We start from the raw sequence: 17904 nt of genomic DNA, 5'->3' as shown, positions 1-17904 counted from the left end.
CTTACTGTCTATGTTTTGAACCATTCCTGAGATACTAGTTACACATTCCGATGCTTCACTTCAGGTTTACTGTATCCCTCTGACCATCTTATTGACGATGAAACACAGAAATTGCATCGGAATTAAATACAAAAGGCAAAATGCCGACTTAAGTACAAGAAAACTGACTCTTCTTACAGTCTATGTTTTGAACCATTCCTGTGACACTAGTTATAGATTCCGATGCTTCACTTCAGGTTTACTGTATCTCTCTGACCATCGTATTGACGATAAAACACAAAAATTGCTTCGGAATTAAATACAAAAGGCACAATGCCGAATTAAGTACAAGAAGACTCACTCTTCTTACTGTCTATGTTTTGAACCTTTCCTGTGACACTAATTATAGATTCCGATGCTTTACTTCAGGTTTACTGTATCCCTCTGACCTTCTTATTGACGACGAAACACAGAAATAGCATCAGAATTAAATAGAAAAGTCACAATGCCGACTTAAGTACAAGAAGACTGACTCTTCCTACTGTCTATGTTTTGAACCATTCCTGTGACTCTAGTTATAGATTCCGTTGCTTCGCTTCAGGTTTACTGTATCCCTTGGACATTCTTATTGACGATGAAACACAGAAATTGGATCGGAATTAAATACAAAAGGCACAATGCCGACTCAAATGCAAGATGACTGACTCTTCTTACTCTCTATGTTTTGAACCTTTCCTGTGAGTCCGGTTTTAGATTCCGATGCTTCACTTCAGGTTTACTCTATCCCTTGGACCTTCTTATTGACGACGAAACACATAAATTGCATCGAAATTAAATAGAAAAGGCACAATGCGGACTTAAGTACAAGAAGACTGACTCTTCTCACTGACTACGTTTTGAACATTTCCTGTGAGACCAGTTTTAGATTCTGATGCTTCACTATATGTTTACTGTATCCCTTGGACCTTCTTATTGACGATGAATTACAAAAATTGCATCGGAATTAAATACAAAAGGCAGAATGCCGACTTAAGTACATGAAGACTGACTCCTCCAACTGACTATGATTTCAACATTTCCTGTGAGACCAGTTTTACATTCCGATGCTTCACTATATGTTTACTGTATCCTTTGGACCTTCTTATCGACTATGAAACACAGAAATTACGTCGGAATTAAATAGGAAAGGCATATTGCCGACTTAAGTACAAGAAAACTGACTCTTCTTACTGTCTATGTTTTGAACCATTCCTGAGATACTAGTTACACATTCCGATACTTCACTTCAGGTTTACTGTATCCCTCTGACCATCATATTGACGATGAAACACAGAAATTGTATCGGAATTTAATGCAAAATGCAAAATGCCGACTTAAGTACAAGAAAACTAACTCTTCTCACTGTCTTTGTTTTGAACCATTCCTGTGACACTAGTTATGGATTTCGATTCTTCACTTAAGGTTTACTGTATCCCTCTGACCATCTTATTGACGATGAAAGACAGAAATTGCATCAAAATTAAATACAAAAGGCACAATGCCGACTTAAGTACAATACGACTGACTCTTCTTACTGTCTATGTTTTGAACCTTTTCTGAGACACTAGTTATAGTTTCCGATGCTTCACTTCATGTTTACTGTATCCCTTGGACCTTCTTATTGACGACGCTACACAGAAATAGCATCGGAATTAAATAGAAAAGGCAAAATGCCGACTTAAGTACAAGAAGACTGACTCTTCCGTGTCTATGTTTTATACCATTCCTGTGACACTAGATATAGATACCGATGCTTCACTTTAGGTTTACTGTATCCCTTGGACCTTCTTATTGACGACGAAACACAGAAATTCCATCGGGATTAAATACAAAAGACACAATGCCGACTTAAGTACAAAACGACTGACTCTTCCTACTGTCTACGTTTTAACCATTCCTGTGACACTAGTTATAGATTCTTATGCTTCACTTCAGGTTTACTGTATCCCTCTGACTTTCTTTTTGACGATGAAACACAGAAATTGCACCGGAATTAAATACAAAAGGCACAATGCCGACTCAAATACAAGATGACAGACTTTTCTTACTCTCTATGTTTTGAACCTTTCCTGTTTGTCCGGTTTTAGATTCCGATGCTTCACTTCAGGTTCACTCTATCCCTTGGACCTTCTTATTGACGACGAAACACAGAAATTGCATCGGAATTAAATAGAAAAGGCACAATGCCGACATAAGTACAAGAAGACTGACTCTTCTTACTGACTATGATTTGAACATTTCCTGTGAGACCAGTTTTAGATTCTGATGCTTCACTATATGTTTACTGTATCCCTTGGACCTTCTTGTTGACGATGAAACAGAGAAATTGCATCGGAATTAAATACAAAAGGCACAATGCCGACTTATGTACAAGATGACTGACTCTTCATGCTGTGTATGATTTGAACCATTCCTGCGACACTAGTTATAGATTACGATGCTTCACTTCAGGTTTACTGTATCCCTCTGACCTTCTTATTGACGATGAAGCACAGTAATTGCATCGGAGTTAAATACAAATGGCACAATGCTGACTCATGTCCAAGAAGTCTGACTCTTCTTACTGTCTATGTTTTGAACCTTTCCTGTGACACTAGATATAGATTCCGATGCTTCACTTCAGGTTTACTGTATCCCTCTGACCTTCTTATTGACGACGAAACACAGAAATTGCATTTGAATTAATTAGAAAAGGCAGAATGCCGACTTATGTACAAGATGACTGAATCTTCCTACTGTCTATGTTTTGAACCATTCCTGTGACACTAGTTATAGATTCCGATGCTTCACTTCAGGTTTACTGAAACCCTCTGACATTCTTATTGACGATGAAACACAGAAATTGCATCGGAATTAAATACAAACGGCATAATGCCGACTTAAGTACAAGAAGACTGACTCTTCTTACTGACTATGTTGTGAACATTTCCTGTGAGACCAGTTTTAGATTCCGATGCTTCACTATATGTTTACTGTATTCCTTGGACCTTCTTATTGACGATGAAACACAGAAATTGCATCGGAATCAAATACAAAAGGCACAATGCCAACTTAAGTACAAGAAGACTGACTCTTCCTACGGTCTATGTTTTAACCATTCCAGTGAAACTGGTTATAGACTCCGAAGCTTCACTTCAGGTTTACTGTATCCCTGTATACTTCTTATTGACGATTAAACACAGAAAATGCATCGGAATTTAATACAAAAGTCACAATGCCGACTCAAATACAAGATGACTCTCTCTTCTTACTCTCTATGTTTTGAGCTTTTCCTGTGAGACCGGTTTTAGATTCCGTTGCTTGACTTAAGGTTTAGTGTATCTCTTGGACCTTCTTATTGACGACGATACACAGAAATAGCATCGGAATTAAATAGAAAAGCCAAAAGGCCGACTTAAGTACAAGAAGACTGACTCTTCCGTGTCTATGTTTTATACCATTCCTGTGACACTAGATATAGATTCCGATGCTTCACTTCAGGTTTACTGTATCCCTTAGACCTTCTTATTGACGACGAAACACAGAAATCGCATCGAGATTAAATAGAAAAGACACAATGCCGACTTAAGTACAAAACGACTGACTCTTCCTACTGTCTATGTTTTAACCATTCCTGTGACACTAGTTATAGTTTCTCATGCTTCACTTCAGGTTTACTGTATCCCTCTAACCTTCTTTTTGACGATGAAACACAGAAATTGCATCGGAATGAAATACAAAACGCACAATGCCGACTCAAATACAAGATGACTGACTCTTCTTACTCTCTATCTTTTGAACATTTCCTGTGAGTCCGGATTTAGATTCCGATGCTTCACTTCAGGTTTACTCTATCCCTTGGACCTTCTTATTGACGACGAAACACAGAAATTGCATCGGAATTAAATAGAAAAGGCACAATGCCGACATAAGTTCAAGAAGACTGACTCTTCTTACTCACTATGATCTGAACATTTCGTGTGAGACCAGTTTTAGAAACTGATGCATCACTTCAGGTTTACTGTATCCCTTGGACCTTCTTATTGACGACGAAACACAGAAATTACATCGGGATTAAATACAAAAGACAGAATGCCGATTTAAGTACAAAACGACTGACTCTTCCTACTGTCTATGTTTTAACCATTCCTGTGACAGTAGTTATACATTCCGATGCTTCACTTCAGGTTTACTGTATCCCTCTGACCTTCTTATTGACGATGAAACACAGAAATTGCATCAGAATTAAATACAAACGGCACAATGCCGACTGAAATACATGATGACTGACTCTTCTTACTCTCTATGTTTTGAGCCTTTCCTGTGAGACCGGTTTTAGGTTCCGTTGCCTCACTTCAGGTTTACTGTAGCCCTTGGACCTTCTTGTTGACGACGAAACACAGAAATTGCATCGGAATTAAATAGAAAAGGCACATTGCCGACTTAAGTACAAAAAGACTGGCTCTTCTTACTGACTATGATTTGAACATTTCCTGTGAGACCAGTTTTAGATTGCGATGCTTCACTATATGTTTACTGTATCCGTTGGACCTTCTTGTTGACGATGAAACAAAGAAATTGCATCGGAATTAAATACAAAAGGCACAATGCCGACTTAAGTTCAAGAAGACTGACTCTTCTTACTGCCTATGTTTTGAACCTTTCCTGTGCCACTCGTTATAGATTTCGATGCTTCACTTCAGGTTTACTGTATCCCTCTGACCCTCTTATTGACGACGAAACGCAGAAATAGCATCGGAACTAAATAGAAAAGGCACAATGCAAATTAAGTACAATAAGACTGAGTCTTCCTCCTGTCTATGTTTTGAACCATTCCTGTGACACTAGTTGTAAATTCCGATGCTACACTTCAGGTTTACTGTATCCCTCTGACCATCTAATTGACGATGAAACACATATATTGCATCGGAATGAAATACAAAAGGCACAATGCAGACTTAAGTACAAGAAGACTGACTCTTCTTACTGTCTGTGTTTTGAACTTTTCCTGTGACACTAGCTATAGATTCCGATGCCTCAATTCAGATTTACTGCATCCCTTGGACCTTCTTAATGACGACGAAACACAGAAATTGCATCGGAATGAAATAGAAAAGGCACAATGCCGACTTAAGTAAAGAAGACTGACTCTTCCTACTGTATATGTTTTGAACCATTCCTGAGAACTAGTTATAGATTCCGATGCTTCACTTCAGGTTCACTGTATCCCTCTGACATTCTTATTGACGATGAAACACAGAAGTTGCATCGGAATTAAATAGAAAAGGCACAATGCCGACTTAAGATCGAGAAAATTAACTCATCCTACTCTCTACGTTTTGAACCATTCCTGTGACACTAGTTATAGATTCCGATGCTTCACTTCAGGTTTACTGTATCCCTTGGACCTTGTTATTGACGACGAAACACAGAAATTGCATCGGAATTAAATAGAAAAGGCACAATGCTGACTTAAATACATGAAGACTGACTCATCTTACAGACTGTGTTTTGATTCATTCCTGTGACACTAGTTATAGATTCCGATGCTTCACTTTAGGTTTACTGTGTCCCTCTGACCTTCTTATTGACGATGTAACGCAGAAATTGCATCGGAATTAAATAGAAAAGGCACAATGCCCACTTAAGTAAAGAAGACTGACTCTTCCTACTGTATATGTTTTGAACCATTCCTGAGACACTATTTATTGATTCCGATGCTTCACTTCAGGTTTACTGTATCCCCTGGACCTTCTTATTGACGTCGAAACACAGAAATTGCATCGGAATTAAATAGAAAAGGCACAATGCCGACTTAAGTACAAGAAGACTGACTCTTCTTACAGACTATGTTTTGAACATATCCTGTGAGACCCGTTTTAGTTTCCCATGCTTCACTATATGTTTACTGTATCCCTTGGACCTTCTTATTGACGACGAAACACAGAAATTGCATCTGAATTAAATACAAAAGGCACAATGCCGACTTAAGTACAAGAAAACTGACTCTTCTTACTGTCTATGCTTTGAACCATTCCTGTGACACTAGTTATAGATTCCGATGATACACTTCAGGTTCACTGTATCCCTTGGAACTTCTTATTGACGGCGAAACACAGAAATTGCATCGGAATTAAATAGAAAAGACAAATTGCCGACTTAAGTACAAGAAGACTGACTCTTCCGTGTCTATGTTATAAACCATTCCTGTGACACTAGATATAGATTCCGAAGCTTCACTTCAGGTTTACTGTATCCCTTGGACCTTCTTATTGACGACGAAACACAGAAATTGCATCGGGATTAAATACAAAAGACAGAATGCGGATTTAAGTACAAAACGACTGACTCTTCCTACTGTCTATGTTTTAACCATTCCTGTGACAGTAGTTATACATTCCGATGCTTCACTTCAGGTTTACTGTATCCCTCTGACCTTCTTATTGACGTCTAAACACAGAAATTGCATCGGAATTAATTAGAAAAGGCACAATGCCGACTTAAGTGCAAGAAGACTGACTCTTCTTACTGACTATGATTTGAACATTTCCTGTGAGACCAGTTTTAGATTCCGATGCTTCACTATATGTTTACTGTATCCCTTGGACCTTCTTATTGACGATGAAACACAGAAATTGCATTGGAATTAAATACAAAGGGCACAATGCCGACTTAAGTACATGAAGACTGACTCTTCTTACTGTCTATGTTTTGAACCATTCCTGTGACACTAGTTATAGATTCCGATGCTTCACTTCATGTTTACTGTATCCCCTGGACCTTCTTATTGACGTCTAAACACAGAAATTGCATCGGAATTAATTAGAAAAGGCACAATGCCGACTTAAGTGCAAGAAGACTGACTCTTCTTACTGACTATGTGTTCAACATTTCCTGTGAGACCCGTTTTAGGTTCCCATGCTTCACTATATGTTTACTGTATCCCTTGGACCTTCTTACTGACGACGAAACACAGAAATTGCATCTGAATTAAATACAAAAGGCACAATGCCGACTTAATTACAAGAAAACTGGCTCTTCTTACTGTCTATGTTTTGAACCATTCCTGTGACACTAGTTATAGATTCCGATGCTTCACTTCAGGTTCACTGTATCCCTCTGACCATCTTATTGACGATGAAACACATATATTGCATCGGAATGAAATACAAAAGGCACAATGCAGACTTAAGTAAAAGAAGACTGATTCTTCTTACTGTCTGTGTTTTGAACTTTTCCTGTGACACTAGCTATGGATTCCGATGCTTCAATTCAGATTTACTGCATCTCTTGGACCTGCATAATGACGACGAAACACACAGAAATTGAATCGGAATTAAATAGAAAAGGCACAATGCCGACTTAAGTAAAGAAGACTGACTCATCCTACTCTCTATGTTTTGAACCATTCCTGTGACACTAGTTATAGATTCCGATGCTTCACTTCAGGTTTACTGTATCCCTTGGACCTTCTTATTGACGACGAAACACAGAAATTGCATCGGAATTAAATAGAAAAAGCACAGTGCCGACTTAAGTACATGAAGACTGACTCATCTTACAGACTGTGTTTTGAACCATTCCTGTGACACTAGTTATAGATTCCGATGCTTCACTTTAGGTTTACTGTATCCCTCTGACCTTCTTGTTGACGATGTAACGCAGAAATTGCATCGGAATTAAATTGAAAAGGCACAATGCTGACTTGAGTACAAGAAGACTGACTCTTCCTACTGTATATGTTTTGAACCATTCCTGTGACACTAGTTATAGATTCCGATGCTTCACTTTAGGTTTACTTTATCCCTCTGACCTTCTTATTCACGATGTAACGCAGAAATTGCATCGGAATTAAATAGAAAATGCACAATGCCCACTTAAGTAAAGAAGACTGACTCTTCCTACTGTATATGTTTTGAACCATTCCTGAGACACTAGTTATAGATTCCGATGCTTCACTTCAGGTTAACTGTATCCCTCTGACATTTCTATTGACGATGATACACAGAAATTGCATCGGAATTAAATAGAAAAGGCACAATGCCGACTTAAGTACAAGAAGACTGACTCTTCTTACTGTCTAAATTTTGAACCACTCCTGTGACACTAGTTATAGATTCCGATGCTTCACTTCAGGTTTACTGTATCCCCTGGACCTTCTTATTGACGTCGAAACACAGAAATTGCATCGGGATTAAATACAAAAGACAGAATGCCGATTTAAGTACAAAACGACTGACTCTTCCTACTGTCTATGTTTTAACCATTCCTGTGACAGTAGTTATACATTCCGATGCTTCACTTCAGGTTTACTGTCTCCCTCTGACCTTCTTATTGACGATGAAACACAGAAATTGCATCGGAATTAATTACAAAAGGCACAATGCCGACTGAAATACAAGATGACTGACTCTTCTTACTCTCTATGTTTTAAGCCTTTCCTGTGAGACCGGTTTTAGGTTCCGTTGCCTCACTTCAGGTTTACTGTAGCCCTTGGACCTTCTTGTTGACGACGAAACACAGAAATTGCATCGGAATTAAATAGAAAAGGCACATTGCCGACTTAAGTACAAGAAGACTGGCTCTTCTTACTGCCTATGTTTTGAACCATTCCTGTGACACTAGTTATAGATTTCGATGCTTCACTTCAGGTTTACTGTATCCCTCTGACCCTTATATTGAAGACGAAACACAGAAATAGCATCGGAATTAAATGGAAAAGGCACAATGCAAATTAAGTACAATAAGACTGACTCTTCCTCCTGTCTATGTTTTGAACCATTCCTGTGACACTAGTTGTAAATTCCGATGCTACACTTCAGGTTTACTGTATCCATCTGAATATCTTATTGACGATGAAACACATATATTGCATCGGAATGAAATACAAAAGCACAATGCAGACTTAAGTACAAGAAGACTGACTCTTCTTACTGTCTGTGTTTTAAACTTTTCCTGTGACACTAGCTATAGTTTCCGATGCTTCAATTCAGATTTACTGCATCCCTTTGACCTTCTTAATGACGACGAAACACAGAAATTGCATCGGAATTAAATAGAAAAGGCACAATGCCGACTTAAGTAAAGAAGTCTGACTCCTCCTACTGTATATGTTTTGAACCATTCCTGAGACACTAGATATAGATTCCGATGCTTCACTTCAGGTTCACTGTATCCCTCTGACATTCTTATTGACGATGAAACACAGAAGTTGCATCGGAATTAAATAGAAAAGGTACAATGCCGACTTAAGATCAAGAAATATAACTCATCCTACTCTCTATAATTTGAACCATTCCTGTGACACTAGTTATAGATTCCGATGCTTCACTTCAGGTTTACTGTATCCCTCTGACCTTCTTATTGACGATGAAACACATAAATTGCATCGGAATTAAATAACAAAGGCACAATGCCGACTTAAATACAAGAAGACTGACTCTTGCTACTGTCTATGTTTTGAACCATTCCTGTGACTCTAGTTATAGATTCCGATGCTTCACTTCAGGTTTACTGTATCCCTTGGACCTTCTTAGTGACGATGAAACACAGAAATTGCATCGTAATTAAATACAAAAGGCAAAATGCCGACTTATGTACAAGAAGACTGACTCTTCCGTGTCTATGTTTTAAACCATTCCTGTGACACTAGATATAGATTCCGATGCTTCACTTCAGGTTTACTGTATCCCTTGGATCTTCTTATTGACGATGAAACACAGAAATTGCATCGGAAATAAATACAAAATTCACAATGCCGACTCAAATACAAGATTACTGACTCTTCTTACTCTCCTTGTTTTGAACCATTCCTGTGAGTCCGGTTTTAGATTCCGATGCTTCACTTCAGGTTTACTTTATCCCTTGGACCTTCTTATTGACGACGAAACACAGAAATTGCATCGGAATTAAATAGAAAAGGCACAATGCCGACATAAGTACAAGAAGACTGACTCTTCTTACTGACTATGATTTGAACATTTCCTGTGAGACCAGTTTTAGATTCCGATGATTCACTATATGTTTACTGTATCCCTTGGACATTCTTATTGACGACGAAACACAGAAATTGCATCGGAATTAAATACAAAATGCACAATGCCGACTTAAGTACAAGAAGACTGACTCTTCTTGCTGTGTATGATTTGAACCATTCCTGTGACACTAGTTATAGATTCCGATGCTTCACTTCAGGTTTACTGTATCCCTCTGACCTTCTTATTGACGATGAAGCACAGTAATTGCAACGGAATTAAATACAAATGGCACAATGCTGACTCATGTCCAAGAAGACTGACTCTTCTTACTGTCTATGTTTTGAACCTTTCCTGTGACACTAGATATAGCTTCCGATGCTTCACTTCAGATTTACTGTATCCCTTGGACCTCATTAATGACGACGAAACACAGAAATTGCAACGGAATTAAATAGAAAAGGCACAATGCCGACTTAAGTACAGGAAGACTGACTCTTCTTACTGTCTGTGTTTTGAACTTTTCCTGTGACACTAGCTATAGATTCCGATGCTTCAATTCAGACTTACTGCATCCTTTGGACCTTCTTAATGACGACAAAACACAGAAATTGCATCGGAATTAAATAGAAAAGGCACAATGCCGACTTAAGTAAAGATGACTGACTCTTCCTAATGTATATGTTTTGAACCATTCCTGAGACACAAGTTATAGATTCCAATGCTTCACTTCAGGGTTCACTGTATCCCTCTGACATTCTTATTGACGATGAAAGACAGAAGTTGCATCGGAATTAAATAGAAAAGGCACAATGCCGACTTAAGATCAAGAAGACTAACTCTTCCTACTCTCTATGTTTTGAACCATTCCTGTGACACTAGTTATAGATTCCGATGCTTCACTTCAGGTTTACTGTATCCCTTGGACCTTCTTACTGACGACGAAACACAGAAATTGCATCGGAATTAAATATAAAAAGCACAATGCCGACTTAAGTACATAAAGACTGACTCATCTTACAGACTGTGCTTTGAACCATTCCTGTGACACTAGTTATAGATTCCGATGCTTCACATTGCGTTTACAGTATCCCTCTGTCCTTCTTATTGACGATGTAACGCAGAAACTGAATCGGTATTAAATACATAAGGCACAATGGCGACTTAAGTACAAGAAGACTGACTCTTCTTACTGTCTATAATTTGAACCCTTCCTGTGACACTAGTTATATATTCCTATGTTCCACTTCAGGTTTGCTGTATCCGTTGGACCTTCTTATTGGCGACGAAACACAGAAATTGCATCGGAATTAAATAGAAAAGGCACAATGCCGACTTAAGTACAAGAAGACTGACACTTCCTACTGAATAATGTTTTGACCATTCCTGTGACACTAGTTATAGATTCCGATGCTTCACTTCAGGTTTACTGTATCCCTCTGACCTTCTTATTGACGATGAAACACAGAAATTGCATCGGAATTAATTACAAAAGGCACAATGCCGACTGAAATACAAGATGACTGACTCTTCTTACTCTCTATGTTTTAAGCCTTTCCTGTGAGACCGGTTTTAGGTTCCGTTGCCTCACTTCAGGTTTACTGTAGCCCTTGGACCTTCTTGTTGACGACGAAACACAGAAATTGCATCGGAATTAAATAGAAAAGGCACATTGCCGACTTAAGTACAAGAAGACTGGCTCTTCTTGCTGACTATGATTTGAACAAATCCTGTGAGACCAGTTTTAGATTCCGATGCTTCACTATATGTTTACTGTATCCCTTGGACCTTCTTATTGACGATGAAACACAGAAATTGCATCGGAATTAAATAGAAAAGGCACAATGCCGACTTCAGTACAAGAAGACTGACTCTTCTTACTGCCTATGTTTTGAACCATTCCTGTGACACTAGTTATAGATTTCGATGCTTCACTTCAGGTTTACTGTATCCCTCTGACCCTTATATTGAAGACGAAACACAGAAATAGCATCGGAATTAAATGGAAGAGGCACAATGCAAATTAAGTACAATAAGACTGACTCTTCCTCCTGTCTATGTTTTGAACCATTCCTGTGACACTAGTTGTAAATTCCGATGCTACACTTCAGGTTTACTGTATCCATCTGAATATCTTATTGACGATGAAACACATATATTGCATCGGAATGAAATACAAAAGCACAATGCAGACTTAAGTACAAGAAGACTGACTCTTCTTACTGTCTGTGTTTTAAACTTTTCCTGTGACACTAGCTATAGTTTCCGATGCTTCAATTCAGATTTACTGCATCCCTTTGACCTTCTTAATGACGACGAAACACAGAAATTGCATCGGAATTAAATAGAAAAGGCACAATGCCGACTTAAGTAAAGAAGTCTGACTCCTCCTACTGTATATGTTTTGAACCATTCCTGAGACACTAGATATAGATTCCGATGCTTCACTTCAGGTTCACTGTATCCCTCTGACATTCTTATTGACGATGAAACACAGAAGTTGCATCGGAATTAAATAGAAAAGGTACAATGCCGACTTAAGATCAAGAAAAATAACTCATCCTACTCTCTATAATTTGAACCATTCCTGTGACACTAGTTATAGATTCCGATGCTTCACTTCAGGTTTACTGTATCCCTCTGACCTTCTTATTGACGATGAAACACATAAATTGCATCGGAATTAAATAACAAAGGCACAATGCCGACTTAAATACAAGAAGACTGACTCTTGCTACTGTCTATGTTTTGAACCATTCCTGTGACTCTAGTTATAGATTCCGATGCTTCACTTCAGGTTTACTGTATCCCTTGGACCTTCTTAGTGGCGATGAAACACAGAAATTGCATCGGATTTAAATACAAAAGGCAAAATGCCGACTTATGTACAAGAAGACTGACTCTTCCGTGTCTATGTTTTAAACCATTCCTGTGACACTAGATATAGATTCCGATGCTTCACTTCAGGTTTACTGTATCCCTTGGACCTTCTTATTGACGATGAAACACAGAAATTGCATCGGAAATAAATACAAAATTCACAATGCCGACTCAAATACAAGATTACTGACTCTTCTTACTCTCCTTGTTTTGAACCTTTCCTGTGAGTCCGGTTTTAGATTCCGATGCTTCACTTCAGGTTTACTCTATCCCTTGGACGTTCTTATTGACGACGAAACACAGAAATTGCATCGGAATTAAATAGAAAAGGCACAATGCCGACATAAGTACAAGAAGACTGACTCTTCTTACTGACTATGATTTGAACATTTCCTGTGAGACCAGTTTTAGATTCCGATGATTCACTATATGTTTACTGTATCCCTTGGACCTTCTTATTGACGACGAAACACAGAAATTGCATCGGAATTAAATACAAAATGCACAATGCCGACTTAAGTACAAGAAGACTGACTCTTCTTGCTGTGTATGATTTGAACCATTCCTGTGACACTAGTTATAGATTCCGATGCTTCACTTCAGGTTTACTGTATCCCTCTGACCTTCTTATTGACGATGAAGCACAGTAATTGCAACGGAATTAAATACAAATGGCACAATGCTGACTCATGTCCAAGAAGACTGACTCTTCTTACTGTCTATGTTTTGAACCTTTCCTGTGACACTAGATATAGCTTCCGATGCTTCACTTCAGATTTACTGTATCCCTTGGACCTCATTAATGACGACGAAACACATAAATTGCATCGGAATTAAATAACAAAGGCACAATGCCGACTTAAATACAAGAAGACTGACTCTTGCTACTGTCTATGTTTTGAACCATTCCTGTGACTCTAGTTATAGATTCCGATGCTTCACTTCAGGTTTACTGTATCCCTCTGACCTTCTTATTGACGATGAAACACAGAAATTGCAACGGAATTAAATAGAAAAGGCACAATGCCGACTTAAGTACAGGAAGACTGACTCTTCTTACTGTCTGTGTTTTGAACTTTTCCTGTGACACTAGCTATAGATTCCGATGCTTCAATTCAGACTTACTGCATCCTTTGGACCTTCTTAATGACGACAAAACACAGAAATTGCATCGGAATTAAATAGAAAAGGCACAATGCCGACTTAAGTAAAGATGACTGACTCTTCCTAATGTATATGTTTTGAACCATTCCTGAGACACAAGTTATAGATTCCAATGCTTCACTTCAGGGTTCACTGTATCCCTCTGACATTCTTATTGACGATGAAAGACAGAAGTTGCATTGGAATTAAATAGAAAAGGCACAATGCCGACTTAAGATCAAGAAGACTAACTCTTCCTACTCTCTATGTTTTGAACCATTCCTGTGACACTAGTTATAGATTCCGATGCTTCACTTCAGGTATACTGTATCCCTTGGACCTTCTTATTGACGACGAAACACAGAAATTGCATCGGAATTAAATATAAAAAGCACGATGCCGACTTAAGTACATAAAGACTGACTCATCTTACAGACTGTGCTTTGAACCATTCCTGTGACACTAGTTACAGATTCCGATGCTTCACTTTACGTTTACAGTATCCCTCTGTCCTTCTTATTGACGATGTAACGCAGAAATTGAATCGGTATTAAATACATAAGGCACAATGGCGACGTAAGTACAAGAAGGCTGACTCTTCTTACTGTCTATAATTTGAACCCTTCCTGTGACACTAGTTATATATTCCTATGTTCCACTTCAGGTTAGCTGTATCCGTTGGACCTTCTTATTGGCGACGAAACACAGAAATTGCATCGGAATTAAATAGAAAAGGCACAATGCCGACTTAAGTACAAGAAGACTGACACTTCCTACTGAATAATGTTTTGACCATTCCTGTGACACTAGTTATAGATTCCGATGCTTCACTTCAGGTTTACTGTATCCCTCTGACCTTCTTATTGACGATGAAACACAGAAATTGCATCGGAATTAAATAAAAAGGCACAATGCCGACTTAAGTACAAGAAGACTGACTCTTCCCACTGTCTATGCCTTTGAACCATTCCTGTGACTCTAGTTATAGATTCCGATGCTTCACTTCAGGTTTACTGTATCCCTTGGACCTTCGTATTGACGATGAAACACAGAAATTGCATCGGAATTAAATACAAAAGGCACAATGCCGACTTAAGTACAATAAGACTGACTCTTCTTACTGCCTATGTTTTGAACCTTTTCAGTGACACTACTTATAGATTCCGATGCTTCACTTCAGGTTTAATGTATCCCTTGGACCTTCTTATTGACGACGAAATACAGAAATAGCATCGGAATTAAATAGCAAAGGCAAAATGCCGACTTAAGTACAAGAAGACTGACTCTTCCGTGTCTATGTTTTAAACCATTCCTGTGACACTAGATATAGATTCCGATGCTTCACTTCAGGTTTACTGTATCCCTTGGACCTTCTTAGTGACGACGAAATACAGAAATTGCATCGGTATTAAATACAAAAGACAAAATGCCGACTTAAGTACAAAACGACTGACTCTTTCTACTGTCTATGTTTTAACCATTACTGTGACACTAGTTATAGATTCCGATGCTTCACTTCAGGTTTACTGTATCCCTCTGACTTTCTTATTGACGATGAAGCACAGTAATTGCATCGGAATTAAATACAAATGGCACAATGCTGACTCAAGTCCAAGAAGACTGACTCTTCTTACTGTCTATGTTTTGATCCTTTCCTGTGACACTAGATATAACTTCCGATGCTTCACTTTAGGTCTACTGTATCCCTTGGACCTTCTTAATGACGACGAAACACAGAAATTGCAACGGAATTAGATAGAAAAGGCACAATGCCGACTTAAGTACAGGCAGACTGACTCTTCTTACTGTCTGTGTTTTGAACTTTTCCTGTGACACTAGTTATAGATTCCGATGCTTCACTTTACGTTTACAGTATCCCTCTGACCTTCTTATTGACGATGTAACGCAGAAATTGCATCGGAATTAAATACAAATGGCACAATGCTGACTCATGTCCAAGAAGACTGACTCTTCTTACTGACTATGATTTGAACCCTTCCTGTGACACTAGTTATATATTCCTATGTTCCACTTCAGGTTTGCTGTATCCCTTGGACCTTCTTATTGGCGACGAAACACAGAAATTGCATCGGATTTAAATAGAGAAGGCACAATGCCAACTTAAGTACAAGAAGACTGACTCTTCTTACTGACTATGTTTTGAACATTTCCTGTGAGTCCAGTTTTAGATTCCGATGCTTCACTGTATGTTTACTGTATCCCTTGGACCTTCTTATTGACGACGAAACACAGAAATTGCATTGGGTTTAAATAGAAGAGGCACAATGCCGGCTTAAGTTCAAGAAGACTGACTCTTCCTTCTGTCTATGTTTTGAACCTTTCCTTTGACACTACTTATAGATTCCGATGCCTCACTTCAGGTTTACTGTATCCCTTGGACCTTCGTATTGACGACGAAACACAGAAATTGCATCGGAATTAAATAGAAAAGGCACAATGCCGACATAAGTACAAGAAGACTGACTCTTCTTACTGACTATGATTTGAACATTTCCTGTGAGACCAGTTTTAGATTCCGATGCTTCACAATATGTTTACTGTATCCCTTGGACCTTCTTATTGACGACGAAACACAGGAAATGCATCGGAATTAAATACAAAATGCACAATGCCGACTTAAGTACAAGAAGACTGACTCTTCTTGCTGTGTATGATTTTAACCGTTCCTGTGACACTAGTTATAGATTCCGATGCTTCACTTCAGGTTTACTGTATACCTCTGACCTTCTTATTGACGATGAAGCACAGTAATTGCATCGGAATTAAATACAAATGGCACAATGCTGACTCATGTCCAAGAAGACTGACTCTTCTTACTGTCTGTGTTTTGAACTTTTCCTGTGACACTAGCTATAGATTCCGATGCTTCAATTCAGACTTACTGCATCCCTTGGACCTTCTTAATGACGACAAAACACAGAAATTGCATCGGAATTAAATAGAAAGGGCACAATGCCGACTTAAGTAAAGAAGACTGACTCTTCCTAACGTATATGTTTTGAACCATTCCTGAGACACAAGTTATAGATTCCAATGCTTCACTTCAGGGTTCACTGTATCCCTCTGACATTCTTATTGACGATGAAAGACAGAAGTTGCATCGGAATTAAATAGAAAAGGCACAATGCCGACTTAAGATCAAGAAGACTAACTCTTCCTACTCTCTATGTTTTGAACCATTTCTGTGACACTAGTTATAGATTCCGATGCTTCACTTCAGGTTTACTGTATCCCTTGTACCTTCTTATTGACGACGAAACACAGAAATTGCATCGGAATTAAATAGAAAAAGCACAATGCCGACTTAAGTACATAAAGACTGACTCATCTTACAGACTGTGCTTTGAACCATTCCTGTGACACTAGTTATAGATTCCGATGCTTCACTTTACGTTTACAGTATCCCTCTGACCTTCTTATTGACGATGTAACGCAGAAATTGAATCGGAATTAAATACATAAGGCACAATGGCGACTTAAGTACAAGAAGACTGACTCTTCTTACTGTCTATGATTTGAACCCTTCCTGTGACACTAGTTATATATTCCTATGTTCCACTTCAGGTTTAATGTATCCCTTGGACCTTCTTATTGACGACGAAATACAGAAATAGCATCGGAATTAAATAGCAAAGGCAAAATGCCGACTTAAGTACAAGAAGACTGACTCTTCCGTGTCTATGTTTTAAACCATTCCTGTGACACTAGATATAGATTCCGATGCTTCACTTCAGGTTTACTGTATCCCTTGGACCTTCTTAGTGACGACGAAATACAGAAATTGCATCGGTATTAAATACAAAAGACAAAATGCCGACTTAAGTACAAAACGACTGACTCTTTCTACTGTCTATGTTTTAACCATTACTGTGACACTAGTTATAGATTC

The sequence above is a fragment of the Schistocerca americana genome, unplaced genomic scaffold (genome assembly GCF_021461395.2).
Source record: "Schistocerca americana isolate TAMUIC-IGC-003095 unplaced genomic scaffold, iqSchAmer2.1 HiC_scaffold_46, whole genome shotgun sequence".
NCBI lineage: Eukaryota > Metazoa > Arthropoda > Insecta > Orthoptera > Acrididae > Schistocerca > Schistocerca americana.
Note: the sequence above shows the minus strand (reverse complement) of the source record.